This window comes from Oryx dammah, unplaced genomic scaffold (genome assembly GCF_014754425.2).
Source record: "Oryx dammah isolate SB20612 unplaced genomic scaffold, SCBI_Odam_1.1 HiC_scaffold_2, whole genome shotgun sequence".
Classification (NCBI taxonomy): domain Eukaryota; kingdom Metazoa; phylum Chordata; class Mammalia; order Artiodactyla; family Bovidae; genus Oryx; species Oryx dammah.
This window is the reverse complement of record NW_024070186.1, coordinates 57,408,196-57,425,602: the sequence shown is the minus strand read 5'-3', so window position 1 is coordinate 57,425,602 and position 17,407 is coordinate 57,408,196. Positions and strand designations below refer to the sequence as shown.

General features: G+C 37.8%; 2 protein-coding genes across 4 annotated transcripts in view; one reads left to right on the top strand and one right to left on the bottom strand.

The window, feature by feature from the left end:
• Positions 1-15,919, bottom strand: part of SERPINI1 (serpin family I member 1) — an 82,351-nt gene extending 66,432 nt beyond the window's left edge. Inside the window, exon 1 of one of the 2 annotated variants that reach the window (XM_040248323.1) lies at positions 15,666-15,919. The gene's annotated coding sequence lies outside the window, so the exon portion shown is untranslated. The remainder of the gene's footprint in view (positions 1-15,665) is intronic. The other variant, XM_040248327.1, reaches the window with a different exon arrangement.
• Positions 15,920-16,551: 632 nt separating this feature from the next.
• Positions 16,552-17,407, top strand: part of PDCD10 (programmed cell death 10) — a 49,453-nt gene continuing 48,597 nt past the window's right edge. Inside the window, exon 1 of one of the 2 annotated variants that reach the window (XM_040248304.1) lies at positions 16,552-16,672. The gene's annotated coding sequence lies outside the window, so the exon portion shown is untranslated. Of the gene's footprint in view, positions 16,678-17,407 lie in introns of both variants that reach the window. The other variant, XM_040248310.1, reaches the window with a different exon arrangement.

Genomic DNA, 17,407 nt, shown 5'->3' with positions numbered 1-17,407 from the left:
AATACCTAGGCTGGAATAGTTAATGTACTACATTAAACTAAGTCAACTGTCTTTTTCTTTTTTGTACGTCAAAAATAGTCAAATTTTGGCATTTTTATTAAGTTTATTATTATACAAACATAAGTTGTAAGAAAATCCATTATATCACAGAATACAGTTCTAAAATGTTGTCCTTTCACACATGGAGAGTAATCTTTTGCTTAACTTTAGAAGCTTCATTATTAATTTAGATATTGTAAAAGATATTTTTAAAAATCATACATGGTAATGTTATATACCACTTAACCAATTAATTTCACCCTGGCAATCAAGCTGACAGCCTGAAAATGTCATTGACAACTTATTATCATACTCTGACTACTGACAATCCCGAAACCACTACTCCCTGGGAAATCTACATATCTATCAGGGTAAGCATTTTCAATTTCACACATTTTGAATTTTCCATCTGAGTTAAGAAAAATCTGACTTCCCAGTTCTTTATACAGGGAAAAAGAAAACATTAATAGGAAACTAATAGACATGGTTGACAGCTCTATAATTTAATCTTAGTTTGTAAGGGACTATGCTTTGAAAGTTTGAATTACTCTGTATAATCATAGGTCTCTTTCACTCACCCCCAAAAGTTAATAATTCAATATACTTTCAATTTACCAAGGGCTTGTGATTTGCCTTGTGGCTCAGCTGGTACAGGATCTGCCTGTGAGACCAGAGACCTGGGTTCAATCCTTGGGTTGGGAAAATCCCCTGGAGAAGGGAAAGGTCACCCACGCCAGTGTTCTGGCCTGGAGAATTCCATGGACTACATAGTGCATGGTGTCGCAGAGTCATACACGACTGAGCAACTTTCATTTTCACACTTTCATGATTTCAAGCTGGGATCACAAGATGTCAAATGTGTAAATTGGACCAGTGTAATAGAGAGGAGTGGCACCTGCAGCAAATAAAGAAATTTTTTTCCCCCTAAAACATAAACTCTTCAAAAACAATCCAGATGAGATAAGGTGGCAGGATTTCAGTCTGCCCAGCTGGAAGTTGGACACATATGATTTAAAGTAACCTTGCAGAGGGTTTTTTGGTATTATCACTGGACATCCTCTAGTTTTATCTGAAGTTAGAATTTTAAAATATTGATTTTATTTTTTAAAGGGGTAAGACCTACAATCGTAAATGTTCTCATTTAAGAATGAAGGAGACTTCATAGTTGCAGAATGCAAGGTGCATGACACCAATGCTATGTAGTAACTATGGAAAAATCTATAGAAATACACAGAGGATTTTGGTCACTTTTGAAGTAATGACTGTAGGCCATGTTTAAGCTAAAAACAGCAACAACACAAACTTGATCCTGTGAGGCGATACCTGAGACAACCTACACAACTTTCTATGCCTCAGTTTCCTCATTTGTGAAATGGGGACTAAAGTAGTACTTGTCTCATAGGATTATTATAGAAATTAAGGGGAATCATGTATGTATATAAAGATACTAGCACAGTGTGTAGGTAGAGGTAAAAACCCAGATTCAAAAAACAATAAAGTACCTGGATTTCCCTCTGCACAACATCCACTGCCTTCTCAAATCCTTTCACTTAACCTTCTCTCACAATAATAGTCTCTACATGATCTGCAAACAAGTATCAGGAACATAGGATTGTAAAGCCATTGTTCAATGTGGCCTTTTATATTTCAGTAATTTCTATGTGTAGTCATCTTGTTCTTATTTTCCCACCCTAAACTGTGCTGATAAAATTATACTTCTCAGAGAGCTTCCTAAAACTCAACCAGGACAAGAGAAAGCCGACATAAGGTACAATTAGTCATTTCATATGCACATGTCTAAAGTAAATATACCAACATTAACACCATTATTTTAGATACTCAAATAGATATGGAACTATACGTAGAAAAAGCAAAATTTTGTTTTTTTCTTAACTTCTCTGAAAATGTCATCCTGGCTGAGTGTTTTACCAATAGCTGTTAATTTACTACTATGTACCAAGATTTCTATTACCATTTCCATGAAACAAAGAAAACATATAGTCTGTTTTTTCTCGGAAAACTGGAAATGTAACTATTTAACCTCTTTGTCACTCATCTTACTATTCTTCGCTCATCCAGCTAAGCACCTCACCATCCCAGGGCACATGTGTCAAACAGGCCTTCACTGAGGTTTCAAAACATGTACCTTTCAGATGACTACCTTTCTTTAGTTTCACAGTTCCCCCCTCCCATTTTTATTGGGAGGGTTTATATTATTGAGCCATTGCCAATTTGTCTAAACACACAAATTAAACAGTAAATTAAACAGCTTATTAAAAGTAAACAGGCTATGAATAAAGGCTTGAGGGGCTAATGAATGCATAAAGTAATTTTACTGCAAGAAATCTGGCTGGAGAAAGCTGGGTTCTAAGGTATGTTTTGGTGAATGAATTCTGGATCAACTTGATAAATAAGATCTTTCTGTTAAAGGTTTTCTAAAAGTTATTCTAAGAGAGAGAAAGAGGAAAACATTTTTTGAAATATCAGCTGGTACACTATTATATTTAAAGTGAAACTGGGCTTATGATTTTAAGTTGTCAGCCATATCATCAAATGACTGTCTTTACCTGTATAAAGACAGCAATTACTGTAGTTAATGATTCTTAGTGATGGATTATTCATGCTAGTTAGCTAGCTGAACATTATGTTTCTATAATAGTAAAAGCATAATTAATATGTTTTGTGGCAGTTAAGAAGCAGGTGTCAAATCAAAAACTAAAATTTTCCAATTAGGGTGACAGAAAAAGGAAGATGATATGAAAGTAAACTGAAGCAATGACAAAAATTTTAAGACTGAAAAGAAAGGAAATGAGACATATTTTAATTAAAGTTGACTTCCTTAATCTAAAAGCAAGGCGACCCTTTTTTTCATAGGGATGTATCAATGTCAAGTAAGCCAGTACTTTTTAATGAAATGAAGCAAATTGAATATAGATAAATGAACATAATCCTCTCAAGACAGATTTAAATGCTTCAGCTGATTTATAATTATCACTACATTTTTAGGTCTCTAAACTTATTTTTTATTGTAGTAGAAAATAATCTATCTTAACATTTTTAAGTGTACACAATTGTTACTTTTTGAACCATTACAATGATCCATTTTCCTCTTATTACTCAGATTCACAACTTTCTTAGTCATTCTTCCTTAGCCATCTCCCTTACTGCATCCCTGGGATCATACACTGAAATGCCCACAGAGGCTGGCATGGGAAGTGGGAGCAGGCAACGTAAATGGGCCCCAAGGAGTTCAATATAAGACAAGAGAGAATGGTTGTGGAGAACTGACATTTAAACACACACACACGCACACTTACGTGTGGGCTGACCTCTGACTTGTTTTGAAATCCTTGGCCTGTAGCTAATAAAGGGACAAAAGCTGTTGATTCTGTAGCCCAGATCTTCCTTGAATCTATATCATCACTGCTACCACCTCTGGGCCACTGTGATCACTTCTGCTTCCTCCCAGATTCTACTTTTGTCCTTTCCTTATTCTCAGCTTTACCTGTTTATTTGTTTCCCTAGAGTCCAGATCTGGTAACAAAAGCCATGTTTTCTGTGTCACATTGTTTTATGTATTTTAAGGCGACATGACCAGCATGAATAGATTCATGGCTATTAAAGCTTCAGTGTGTATAATATCTTTTCCAATATAAATTGTCTTTATTGACCAGATTAAAGTTTTTGCTTTGAATTCTGTCACCTCACAAATATGTCACTCTGTATTATTAAATTTATTTTTGTCTATTATTGCATTGCCGTTCTTTTACTTTAACCGATGCTACTTTGCTTAGCATTGTCTTTAAAAACAAGTTTTTGCTTTTCACCCACCACGGCAGATTCTACCTTTCAATAAGAGAGTAAATCTGTTGATAACTGTAATATATTTGCTTAGCATTTTGTCATGCTTCTTGTTTATTCTTTTCTTTTTGCATAGATCACATATTTCCTTTGTTCTTAAATACCGTTTTTCTGAAATATGAAGAGTAAAACAACATCTACTGACTCCACACTCTGTAAAATAAGGGATTTAATATTCTTTCTTATACATCTTTCTCTGTTTTTGAAGTGATCTGGGGTATTTGACCCAGAACATTATTTTTTCTACCATAACGCATCTTATAAGAATCATTTTTAACATCTGAGTTGTTTAGAAACAAAATAGGAACAGCTTATTTAAATGTCATCCACTTCATCACTTTACAGTTCCAGTCCTGAATCCCTAATTCTGATTACTTGGCCAGCAAAGCATTTTTTGTTGTTGTAGCAGTGGTGGTGTGCATGTGTGTGTGTCTGCCCTTGTATGGCTGAGAAGATCATTCTTTTGTTCTTCACACTGAACCCTAGCTCATCTCAATAAGCAATTTTGAATCATAAACTTATTTCACTGTAGCTCTATATACATTATTCCATTACCTCCTGTCATTAGATGCCACAGAAGAGAAGTCTGATCACAAGCTAATGTTTTCACTCCCTTTATTTTTATCTGCTTGGAGTACTGTAGGTTCTTTTCTCCCCCTTCATTTTAAAATTAAAAAAGAAAACAACTTTACCAAAGTGTGGCTAGATTTCAGTCTCCATTAATTTTGCCTGGTGTTCTAAGGCCAAATCATATATAATGAGAATATTTCCTTTATTTTTATCTGCTGGTCTGGATTCCTTATAATTTGATCTTCTATGACTCTTACTTTTAAAAACAATCAACTCAAAAGTGAAACAATCAAATCAAAGTGAAAAAATATTCACTTACACTTTTTATATGTTCATTTTTAAAGCATACAAGTCAGTTTTTAATAGCTCTGCAATCATCACTGCTATTTCTAGAACATTTTACCCCAGAAAGAAACCCTATAACCATCAGCAGTCACTCTCCATTTCCTGTGTTCCTTAACACTAATCTACTTTTTTTGCCTTTATGGATTTGGCTATGCTGGATATTTTATATAGAATAAAATGTGGCCTGTTGTGTCTGGCTTTGTTTAGAATAATATTTTCAAGAGTCATCCGTGTTGTAGTGTTTATCAGTACTTTATTCTTTTCTATGGTTAAGTAATATTCCATTGCATTGTTGTACAACTTTTTGCTTATCCATTTATTTATTGAGGAACACTGGGCTGTCTTTATAACACTACTATAAACATTTGTGTAAAAGTTCTTGCATGGAAATATTTTTATTTCAATTCTCCAGGCTTGTGTCCAGAGTGGAACTGCTGGGTCATATGCTTAATATTTTGAGGATTAATCAAACCATTTTCAGGCTTCCCACATGGTGGTGCTAGTGGTAAAGATCCCACCGGCCAATGCAGGAGACCTAAGAGACGTGAGATTCATCTCTGGATTTGGGAAGATCCCCTGGAGGAGGACATGGCAACCCACTCTGATAGTCTTGCCTGGAGAATCCCATGGACAGAGGAGACTGGCAGGCTACGGTCCACACGGTTGCAATGAGTTGAACACGACTGAAGTGACTTCACACGCAAACCATTTTCATTGTGGCTGCACCATTTTACAGCCCCACCAAGAATTTAGGAGGGTTCAATTTTCTCCACATCCTTACTAGTATTTGTTATTGTCTTTTTTATTTTAGCCATCTAGTGGCTGTGAATATAGGTCCTATGAACGTCTCTTCTCAAGAAGAGATTTGTTTGATTGGCAAATATTTTCTCCTGTGGCTTATGTTTTCCCTTTCTTGTCATTTGAAATGCAAAGTTTTAAATTTGATTACTTTTATTTTCTTTTGTCACTTGTGCTTTTAGCATCATACCTAAGAAACCACTGACTAATGCAAGATGATGACAATTTACTCCTTATGTTTTCTTTTAAGGGTTTTATAGTTTTAGCTCTTCTGTTTAGGCCTGCAGTCCATTTTGAGTTACATTTACATATGGTGTGAGTTAGCAACCAGTTTCACTCTTTACATGCGGATATCATGGGCTTCCCTGGTAACTCAGCTGGTAAAGAAAACAGCAATTCAGGAGACCCCAGTTCGATTCCTGGGTTGGGGAGATCCCCTGAGGAAGGGACAGGCTACCCACTCCAGCATTCTTGGGCTTCCCTGGTGACTCAGATGGTAAAGAATCCGCCTGCAGTGCTGGAGACCTGGGTTTGATCCTTGGGTTGGGAAGATCCCCTGGAGGAGGGCATGGCAACCCACTCCAGTATTCTTGCCTGGAGAATCCCCACCCACAGAGGAGCCTGGAGCCTGGTGGGCTACAGTCCATGGGGTAAGAAAGAGTCAGACACGACTGAGCAACTAAGCACAACACATCATTATCTTAGTATCATTTGTTGATGACTCTCTGTTCTCTTGTTGCAAATTAACTGACCATAAATGTAAGGGTTTGTTTCTGAACTTTCAATTCTATTCCACTGGGTCCTTTGCATTTTTAAATGTTTTAAGATCAGCTTATGAATTTTTGCAAAAAAAAGGCAGCTGATATTTTGATGCATTAAATCTGTAGATTAAACTTGGGGAACACTGCCATCTTAACAATATTAAGTCTTCTAATTCATGAACACAAATTATCTTCCAGTTTATGTTTCCTTTATTAAATGTATTCCTAAGTATTTAATTCTTTTAGATGCTATTGTAAATGGATTGCTTTTAATTTTGTTTTTGAATGTTCACTAGTGTATAAAAGTGAACATTTTTATACACTAGTGAAGGCAATGGCACCCCACTCCAGTACTCTTGCCTGGAAAATCCCATGGATGGAGGAGCGTGGTAGGCTGCAGTCCATGGGGTCGCTAAGAGTTGGACACGACTGAGAGACTTCACTTTCACTTTTCACTTTCATGCATTAGAGAAGGAAATGGCAACCCACTCCAGTGTTCTTGCCTGGAGAATCCCAGAGACAGCGGGCCCCCGTCTATGGGGTCGCACAGAGTCGGACACGACTGAAGCGACTTAGCAGTGTATAAGAAAATAACAACTGAAATCTTTATTATGCTCTTATGGCTTATAACCTTCCTGAACTTAACACTTTGTGTACATGTGTGTATTTCTTAGAATTTTCTATATAAAATATGTTAATCTATAAATAGAGATAGATTCACTTCTTCCTTTCCAATCTGGATGCTTTTAATCACTTTTTCTTGACAACTGCTCTGGCTAGAACCCCTACCAGAATGCTGAATAGAAGATGAGAGGAGACATCTTTTCAGACATCCCTCCTGATCTTAAGGAGAAATATTCAGTCTGTCACTATTAAGAAAGATGTTACCTATGGGTTTTTTTCCAGATGTCCTTTGTAAGTTGAGGAGGTTCCCTTAAATTCCTAGTTTGTTGAGTGTTTTCACCAAGAAAATGGATTTTGTCAGATGTTTTCTGTATCTATTGAGATGATCACGTGACTTTTGTTCTACTGATGTGGTATATTACACTGCTGATTTTCATGTTTAACCAACTCTGCATTCCTGGAATGGATCCCACTTGATTACGGTATATAATTTTCATTTGTTGTCAGATTTGACATAAGGACTTTTGAGTTTACGTTCAGAGTTCCTATTTCTTCTTGTTTCGGTAGTTTGTGTTTTTGTAGTTATTTGTCTATTTCATCTAGGTCACCTAATTTGTTATCATATTATTGTTCATAGTATTCCGTACTACTATCTTTTATTTTTCCAAGGCTAGTAGTAATGTCTCTTCTTTATTAAATTCACTTAAAATTTTCATTTTCCTCTAAGTTTTAATAAAGTATCTTAATTTCTCTTGAATTGACTCTCATAGCTGCCTACAATATTCAATATGCTAGTCAGTCTTTATTAATTGTATTTTAAAGTCTTGGCTTTACTATTCTGTACATTTCTTTGTCTCTTACATCAAGATCCCTGTCTCTATATAATATTTTGTGCAACTCCTGAAAATTTCTTAAGATTAGATGATTCGCTTCCCAGCTTCCTGAACTTTTATTTTAGGGGTAGGGAGTACTTAACTTGTGAGAAGGCAATGGCACCCCACTCCAGTACTCTTGCCTGGAAAATCCCATGGATGGAGGAGCCTGGTAGGCTGCAGTCCATGGGGTCGCTAAGAGTCGGACACGACTGAGCGACTTCACTTTCACTTTTCACTCGCATGCATTGGAGAAGTGTTTGACAAACTTTAAAAAGGACCAGATAGGAAATATTTTAAGTTTGTGGGCCATATGGTCTTTGCCACAATGACTCAACTCTTCTGTTGTAGCAAGAAAGCAGTCTTAGCAATACGTAAATGAATGAGCATAGCTGTTCCAATAAATCTGACTTACAAAACAAGATAGTATGCCACAGGCCGCATAGGTTGTGGTCCCCTGCTCTTCACCAGCACACCACGCTGGCCTACTTCTCTTTCAAAGCCTTCCCTTATTACCACACAGATAATTTCTTCTGCTTCTGGACATGTGTCACAGCAACTGTTGTAATGCCATCATCCTAAATCACACGTCACTGTTTATACAAATATGTTTTACAGTGTCATCTTTTGTTAACCATATTGACAAAAGATTATGCCAAGGAGTAATGATTTCATGTATTTTGTTGTATCTCTGTGTAACAGCCAACTCCATGCTTCAGATTATAGTAGTTTAGAAATTTACATGACTATATCTAGAGTTTTGTCTCAATAAAACCACTGATCTAAGTTCACATAAAAGAAATATTAAGAACTGGACAATAAAGATGTTGATATGGAAATACAGACAACTGCAATATAGCCAAGGTCCTATGGTCAACATCTTTGACTATGAGATCTTTCAGTGTAGAAGAAATACTTGTTTCCATTGTCTCAGTTTCAACTTTTTTCACACTTTCTTATCAGAAATCATAATTTATCAAAACTCTAATAAGTCCTATGATGTATTTTTATAAGAATGAGTAATACTTTAGGTAATAATCAGTGTATAGATGTTGGTAATACTTTTTACATTTTAAAAATGGTAACAACACCATTTTCCAGGATTAAATTTTTTGAGAGTGAGTTCCTGTCTATGAAGCAATGGCTTTTTTGGCCTTTTTTTTTTTTTTTGACAGCATTTGTTTTTAAGCTTTGTTTACTATTCAACTGTTCTTTCATTTACACTACACCTATATTTTTCAATTTGACCTATATGAAGATTCTCTGAGGCTTAAAGCAGATTTAAAGATAGAAACATCTTTTCAATGTTACAGAAAATATCTATAATGAACAGAACAGGACAAGTATTATATGTGATTTGGCTAGATGGTCTTTTAACTAGAGATATCATCAGTGTTTGGGAAATGCCTTTGCCCAGAGACTTTAACTCTGGTAGTCATAGAAACAAAAATTTGGTATAAGAAGATTAGAGTTTTCTAATCTGGGGAGAAAAACAAACAAAAACCCAAATGAACAAACAGGAAATAATGAGTGAGTTAGAAGAAGACGGAATACATTTTAAAGTTAGTAAAGTTAGTATGATTTTAATTATCAGACTATGGTTAACACTATTGATTGATTACCCCAAATTACATTCAAACCATTGTTCCCCTACTTCATCCACTGCAAAGGCCCAAAGTCCTTGATATCTCAACATCCCTTAATGCTAGGGGTAGCTACATGCCAGGGGCCACTAAGTCCACAGTGGACATTTGGTAGAGGTCATTGGAAAAGCTTTTATTTCCTTATTAAAAGAGAAAAACTCAATAGGTACGAGCTATTCCTCAGTCTTCCTGCCCTACACTAGAATATGATGTCTTGATCTGCAGAAGCATCCATCTTGTGTCAGGCACAAGAGAAAGCGTGAAGACAAAATCCTGACTACATTCAGCTAGCCTCTAAACAAAAGGACACAACCACTTTCTTCTAGACTTTTTGTCCTGGAAAAAAAATAAATCCCTATTATTTTATGTCACTGTGCATGAAACTTGCAGCTGAAAGCATTTCTAATTGATACATACTTGCGAACTAGTTTTTAAATTGTCAATTAATTTTGGCCACATAATGTAAGTGAAATTTGGTTTTTAAGATAACCCTGGACAATAAGACTTCTTTCTCCTTCAAAATGTTTAATTATATATTAATAATTATTAACTAAATCTGTTGTTATACTAAAAAGTGAATAGCTATTATTAGGTCTTTATAATTTTGTTACTGACATTTTATTTTTAAAAGAGATTTAGGATAGTTAGTAGAGGTTACTTAACTGGGAGGCTGGATGTATCTAAAAGGCATTAATTGCTTCAGTGATTTTAAATTGCTTTGTGAAGTACACAACAATTAAATGCTCCAATAACTGATTTAATTCAAGTGAATGGCAAAAATTATACATCATAATACAGTATCTATAGCATACTACTAAAAGGTGAAAAAACAATAAAATTAACTCTTTAAGTTACACAGGATTAAAAGACCTCAAATAAAACTTAGGTTTCGGAACAAAATTTAGGTTATCAAGAAAAAGACAGAAGCAGTCCAATGGGGACAAAATATCAGAAGTATCCCATTGAGCTCTTGGAGGTCTATTCAAAAATGCTAAGATACTAACGGAAAAACAAACCATGGGTTGATAGGTACTCACTGAATTGCTAGATTGTGCTATAGAAATACTTTCTGACAGTTGAGATAATGTTACTGGGAACTTTGGTATATCTGGGAAAAACAATACACTTAGGAAAATGAAGTTATTAAATCAAAGTAAGTTCCATCTGCCTTCCTTCCCATACTAAATTATGAGCTGTGGGATCAGAAGGCTTTTCCTTCTTAGCCTGAACCAGAGAGGGCCTTGAAGCAGTGGCTTGAGCTTGAGGTACCATGAGCACTTGAGCTGTGCTGTATGGAAGGCCAGCACTGAGTTCTGTCAATGTCTCAAAACAATTCATCCTCTGCCCATGCCGGCTCAAAGATGACAAATAGTTGTACAGTTTAAATTTAATAAGTCTGAGTACGGTCTCCCATTGTAACCATTTCACTGAAAACAGAATATTCAAGAGCAGTTAAGTTTTAGTTAAGAGAAGGCCTCATGTTGCATTCATATACTTTAAGTCTACTTCCAGGCGTCAAGGAAAAAAAGTCATAAATGTGTATATATGTGTATAGTGGGGAATGTTACATAAAAGTACACCTTTAGGTTAGCACAGTTCTAGAGACAATGAGAGACCACACAAATTTCAAACTGCTTTGAATTAATAAATTTATATATAAAGTATACACACATGCAAAGTTGCCACTAACAGCAATGTTTATTCATTTAGAAATCCAGGAAAAGGCAGTGATATTTATATTTAGCTCGATATAATCAACTGTTGTGGGCAGTGGGCTGAATTTAGTATAAAAAGAGATGTTTAAGAAAATTTCATTTTTCTAGTTGTACTTGTTTGTGAAAAACATAAAATGCTTCATTATAGGTTGTCAAAATATAATGACTGTTACTGTTAAACTATGTATAAGGCTCTCAAAGTAAACACCAAGGGAAATGAAACTCAGTTTTAATTCTGAAGATACTACGCATCTGGTGAGGAAGACAGGAACTCAGCTAACTCTATGCAAGACACTGTGCTGAGCTAAAGAGTAATGCCATCGAAACATGAAGATTAATCAATCATCAATTCTAAGTCAAACTCTATCAGTATGCTAATAAAGGCATATTAAAAAGTAAACAAAAGACAAGTTAAATATCTGCTAATATTAAATTCACTGCTAAAGAACTATTTAATTCTAACTATTAACTATTAAATTCTCCAGGTCTTATAATAATAAAAGGAAAATCACATTTGAATTTTTAATCCTAACACTAATAAGATTGTTTCTGGAAGGTCAAGTACAAAAACAATAAATTCCTAACACTAATCAGATTGTTTCTGGAAGGTCAAGTACAAAAACAATAAATACCCAATTCCACATATGCTTAAACACAATCACTCTGACTTTTTTAAAAAAGAATGATTAGAAAAAATGGAAGAGTAAATTCAATTTTTATATAATGAAATATGATTTTAATAGATAAGCTTCAACAAAGGTATCTTATTGAGGTGTGTGGTGGTGAGCCACAGGCTCCTCTGGTTGTAGAAGGTAGATCTTAAGTTCCACTAGCTGGAGAGCCCTTTTCCCTTGCCTATAATTCCTTGTCTCTGGCATGAATTTAGAAATGGGGGCACACAAAGTTTTAGGTAAATCTTTGCAGCCCAAACAGTCGGAATCAAATCGGGCTCAAGTAACACTTTTGTAAAGGCTAAACAGCACAAAGACATTCTCAGAAGGCCTAATGTAGAGTAATTCTGTGAGGGCAACTGACTTCTTCATCAAAGTGCAAGATGTCTCCACACATACATTAAAGAAGTATTGGTTCTGAGTTCTTGAAATAGTAAGTGGTTATAGGGCAACTTCTTTCTGCTGGGCATGATGTTGGTGCTAAGAGCAAAAGATAGGCGCATAGAGTCTTCAGGAGCTAATAATTGTTACTTAAAACACAGTTAACCAAACTTTAAAGACTAAATGCTGACATTAAACATAAGATTGAAAATAAAACAGAAACAAATCTTTACCTCTGTATGACAGTTAATCTTGATCCTCAAAGCAGTGTTTAACTTTAGAAGATGGCTTTTAAAGGTGGCAGGGGCAGGAAGCAAGGGGTATCTTAGTTTAGTGTCTAGTTCAAGTACTTCTGTTATTAAGGGGGAAAACATCAGTTTTTACTTTTTAATATTATATCCAAATAATACTAAGTTTCACATATAAGTATATACCTGCAGTAGTCTTTCCACTTTGCTTCAATAACTGATGATTATTCAACATGTAATGAATTAATGTCTATCTGGCTTAAGTTAAAATGATAATGTAGGAAAGTACTGTCTCCCACAATGGGTATAGGCCTCTAGAAATTAATAACTGGGGTGGGGGGGAAAGGTCATGAAATCACTTAGGGGCATTCAACCAAAAAAAGGGATCAAATCTCTTTTTACTCTTGCTAAGGGTATGTCTTTCATACAGTTTTCCTCATATCTATCCCCCCTTGTCCTCTATGCCACCTATCCCTGTCCCACATCAAAACCATTTGATCTTGAACCTTTAAATCTTATTCTTTTGTGCTGCATGCAACAGTGAATCCTCCTGTTAGAGAGAAATCCATGCTACTCAATTATTTTCACTCAATAGGCTTAGAGTTAGAATGTTACATTAAAAAAAGTCCAATATATATTGTAATTTGAAATTAACCCAGTCTTTCAGCTAAGGAACACTAATCCCATGAACATCTTCCACTTGAGAGACATTCTGTATTCTGCTGATTTTTTTTTTCCTTTCTCATCCTATACATACTCTGATAGCCATATGCAAATAGTAAAAATAAAGAGCAGAATAATGTGCTTTTAAACCAAGTAATGCTTCACAGAAAACTATGAACTGTCATATGAGGAACTTCTCACCAGTAACATTTAAGAATTCTGAGATTTAATGTGAACACCGATTTAAAATGTGTCAAGAGTTCAAGGTAACAAATACTCAAGTGCCACATACTGCCAATGATTTTCTTCCTTATAAAAACATGGTTTTCTTATTCTCAAATGATACAGAAACCCAATCTCTTACATTGACACAATAAAAAAGATCCATATCTTGGAAAAAGGTGAAAAATTCTGTTAATACCAGAGACTCATTCATTCATAATGAGAATTCCTTTTTGATGCTTCAAAGCATCAAGACCTATAAATAGTTGGGATTCAAAGTACATCTGAATTTCAACTGTTTTGGCATGTATTTTCTATCTTATTTACTTGATTACTAACTGACTCCCAACCAAACCCTGTCAAAAAGATCGTTTGATAAAGACCCTGAAAGAACTTCAGTGCCAGTATTATTCTTAATTATTATTATTACATGGTAGAAACAACCCAGTGACAGCAAGTATTCAGTTTCACAAAATGAATCAGTAGCAGAGCCTGAGACAGAAACTGAGACTCTGATTCAGGATGGTCTACTTAATCAGAAGTAACAAGGGCAAACACAATCTTTTCCAAACCTAACTACACCCTAGTACCCATTTTTCCACCTAAAATCATTTCCACAGGTCACATCAGCTATATGTAGATTCACAGACTCTCTGGTGATGTAGCAAAGATAAAATCCCTTCCTTAACCATGAAGTTTAGTGGCTACTGTTGCCCTTTCTTCCTTCTAAGCTCTTTGTTGCTTCTAATACTTACTTGATCTACTTGAGTACAATCTAAAAAGACACTGTGTTTCTAAGATGTGTCCCCTATATATTTCTCTAATGTGTGAGAGTATGGGAGGGGCTTTTAGAGTATATACATTGATAAATCACTGAGGCTTATCAGTGGTAGTGCTCAGTAGGACTGAACTTCAAGCTATGAATTCTTCCCAGCCATTTTTTTTTCAGAAAAGAATTCTGTGTGTGTTACAGAAATAAAATCAAAAAATCATGAGTGAATCAGCAAACCATGGAAACAAAAAAATAGAAGGCAATTACTCCATTTTACTGACCCTAGTTAAATTTAAAAAAAAAAAAAATCCCCAATTAAAGTATTCACGCAGACTCTGAAATATACAACTGTCACAAAGAAAGCATTTCAGGGCAAAATGTGCTGCAATATGCTACTATGATTAAAAGCTATGTAATCTGGGGAACCTCTGTAACAAAAAGAAAAAGAAAATGAACTGGGCAGATAGCTTTTTACAACCTTTCTTTTTTTAAAAAGGCTGTAATTCTGTCATAGTTACACAAAGGTGGATGGGACTTTCATCTTTATCTAGAATTAAAAACATATTTCCATCTACAGGTATTTAATTATAGTCAAAGAAACCACACATGGTTTCCTACTGAGAATAAACTATTATTTTATACTACCATTACATGTGTTAAGTCTGAACCCATCATAATGCATACCAATGGAAATCACTTAGCACATGATCTCTAAACAGAAAAGATCCTTGCACAGCTCTCTTGGTACTTTTGTTTTTTTAAATGTACAAATACTACTAGACACAAATGAGAGAATAAGGGGCAGCAGTGAAGTACAACATACGTTCCCACTGTAGGCTGAGTCCTGGTCTTTGTTCCTAGAGCCAGTGGCCGGGAAAGCTAAGTATCCCTCTATTATAAAAAGCATTTTTACATGATTGCTGGCAAAAGTTATACTTCTGATAGGTTCAGTCATCTTGATTATTCCTGACTGCATTTGCTTATTTAATAGAGATCTCGCAATTCTAGAAACCTGCAGTATAACCACCGAAAACGGGTCCGTAGCAGGACAATCTGATAAAACAACATAAAGGGTACATAGTGAGGAAAACTGCAAAGTTATCTGACCAGCGAAACAGTTCTGAAGTAATTCTCTATCAATGACAAAATTTTCTGTATTTTACCAGCTACGCACCTTCCCAAATATCATCCACCTTGCCCTCAATTAGCAGGGTTTCAATATTAAAATCTCCCAGAACAGTTTAATGGTACAACTCAAATCAAAAACACTAACCACGCCCTTAATGCCCCGAGTCAAGCCACCTTTTGCTGCCTTATCCCCCCTTAAACTCCAAAAACGTGTATCTTTCACCTAAAAGGGTTTGCACCAGTTCGCTAACCTTAGTCAGAGACTCTTTTTAGCTGTGCCTTCGTAAAATTCCTATTGGAAGACCCTTTCTCCTGGGCAGAGCAGATGCCCAGGAGAGGCACCCACGCTTACCTCCCACACACCTGCAACCCCTGGCGGGATGCTGGACCTGAGGCTTCGAGGACTGCGCTCCGCTCCTGTTCCTGCTCTCTCTCCCGGGAAACTACAGTCCAGGCTGCGCCTTCGGCTGCTACAGGGACCCAAGCTCCGCCTCCCCCTCCTCTAGTTGGCCAATTCAGCAGCTGTTGCTCCTCCCCCTGCTGTTCCGGCTGCTGTCCTGGCTGGAGGCAGCGGGAAGCTGCTTCCCTGGTACCTAAGCGTTCCCTCGCGCTCCTGCAGCTTCTCTGCCGCTTCCCTTCCCTGGTGACCCTCTTGCCTCACGCAGTAGCCTGACACCTGGAGCAGCTCCCCGCCCCGTCAGGGCACGTCCGCGAGTAGCCTAGGCTCAACCTATCCTTGCCCGACCCGCAGGTCTGAACGCTCAGTGTGCCTGGTGCTTGGCCGCTTTCGGGGAAACTGATCCTTCGGCCGGAGCGCATCCCCACATCTCGCTTTCCCTCCACCCTGGCGTTTCCCCAGCGAGTTCCCCGCCGCCCGCGAGGATCAGCCGCCCCACATTAGCCACTTGAAGCTCTTCCCCCACCCCGGTTCCCTCCTCGCCTCCGCTAGCCCGCCCCCACAATGGGTGAGACGCCTGCCGGGCCGACCCTGCATCCTGATTGGCGCAGGTGAGAGCTGACCCCTCCCTTCCTCTTCTTTCCGTGCACTCTCTCTCTTCTTCTCACCTCCTCCCGCAAAGGCAGGGACTCTCCCCTTATTGGCTAAAAGTGTCCCCACCCATCGTCTTCGGTTGCACCGCATAGCCTGACGGGAGTTGTAGTCCTAGGTATGCAGGAATTGCTGACGATGCCAGCGAGCGGGACTACGAATCCCCATAGGCCCCTGCGCGACTCCGGCTGGGCAGGATTCCGGACAACGCCTGGTTCCTCTCGGGTCCTTCCGGCGTCGCCGGAGTGAATTGATCCGGGAGTTGAAGAGGGCTTCAAAGGTGGGAAGTGAAGTCAGTACCTCAGTAACCGGTAAGGTGTGGCTGTTCTGTCCCAGTCCCCGTGGTCCCGCGTGAAGCAGAAGAGGTCTGGGGTCACTTGGGGGCCGTGGCTAAGGCACTAGGGCTTGGTTCTGGCAGGCGGAGCGGACGGAGCTGGGAACGGGGCCCTACGGGCGTAAGCGAGGTTACCCTACGCGAGTGGCGTAAAGCGGGTTTGTAAATGCCGCCTGCCCTGCTCGGGCCTGAACGCCTCCAGGAAGTCTCCTGTAGGTGGGGGCGGGAGGGGAAGGGCGAGGTTGGCCTCTGCTGCCCCCAGAGTAGGGAGAGGGCGGATGTGCCTGGGGTGGGGTCCTCTGAAGGTGTGGCTTGGGGCGGGGAGATGAGACTGCTGTTTTCCCCCAGCTTTAGAAGTAGGATAGGGAAGGAGTGGAGGAAGGAAGGGGCACTTGGAGTCGACTCTTGAGGTGACTCGGGTTATGCCCTTTGAAAGAAGAGAGCTGTAGAAGGAAGAGTCAAAATGTTGACAGAGATCTACGGATTCAGTTCCAGTTTCATGATGTGGTCCCTCTAAGGAGGCAGTTTTGCCCCGAATAGGCAAGTTTAACTTTATAAAGATGTAATTCCTAATATGTATTTACACCTTTGCTGTTTCAAGGAGTATTCCTAGTGGGATGCTAATGAGGAAACAGGGGGTAAATGATGTGCACAAGGTCACACACATTGGGACAGTTCTTCTGACTCTAATCCATTTGTAATCCAGCTTCTA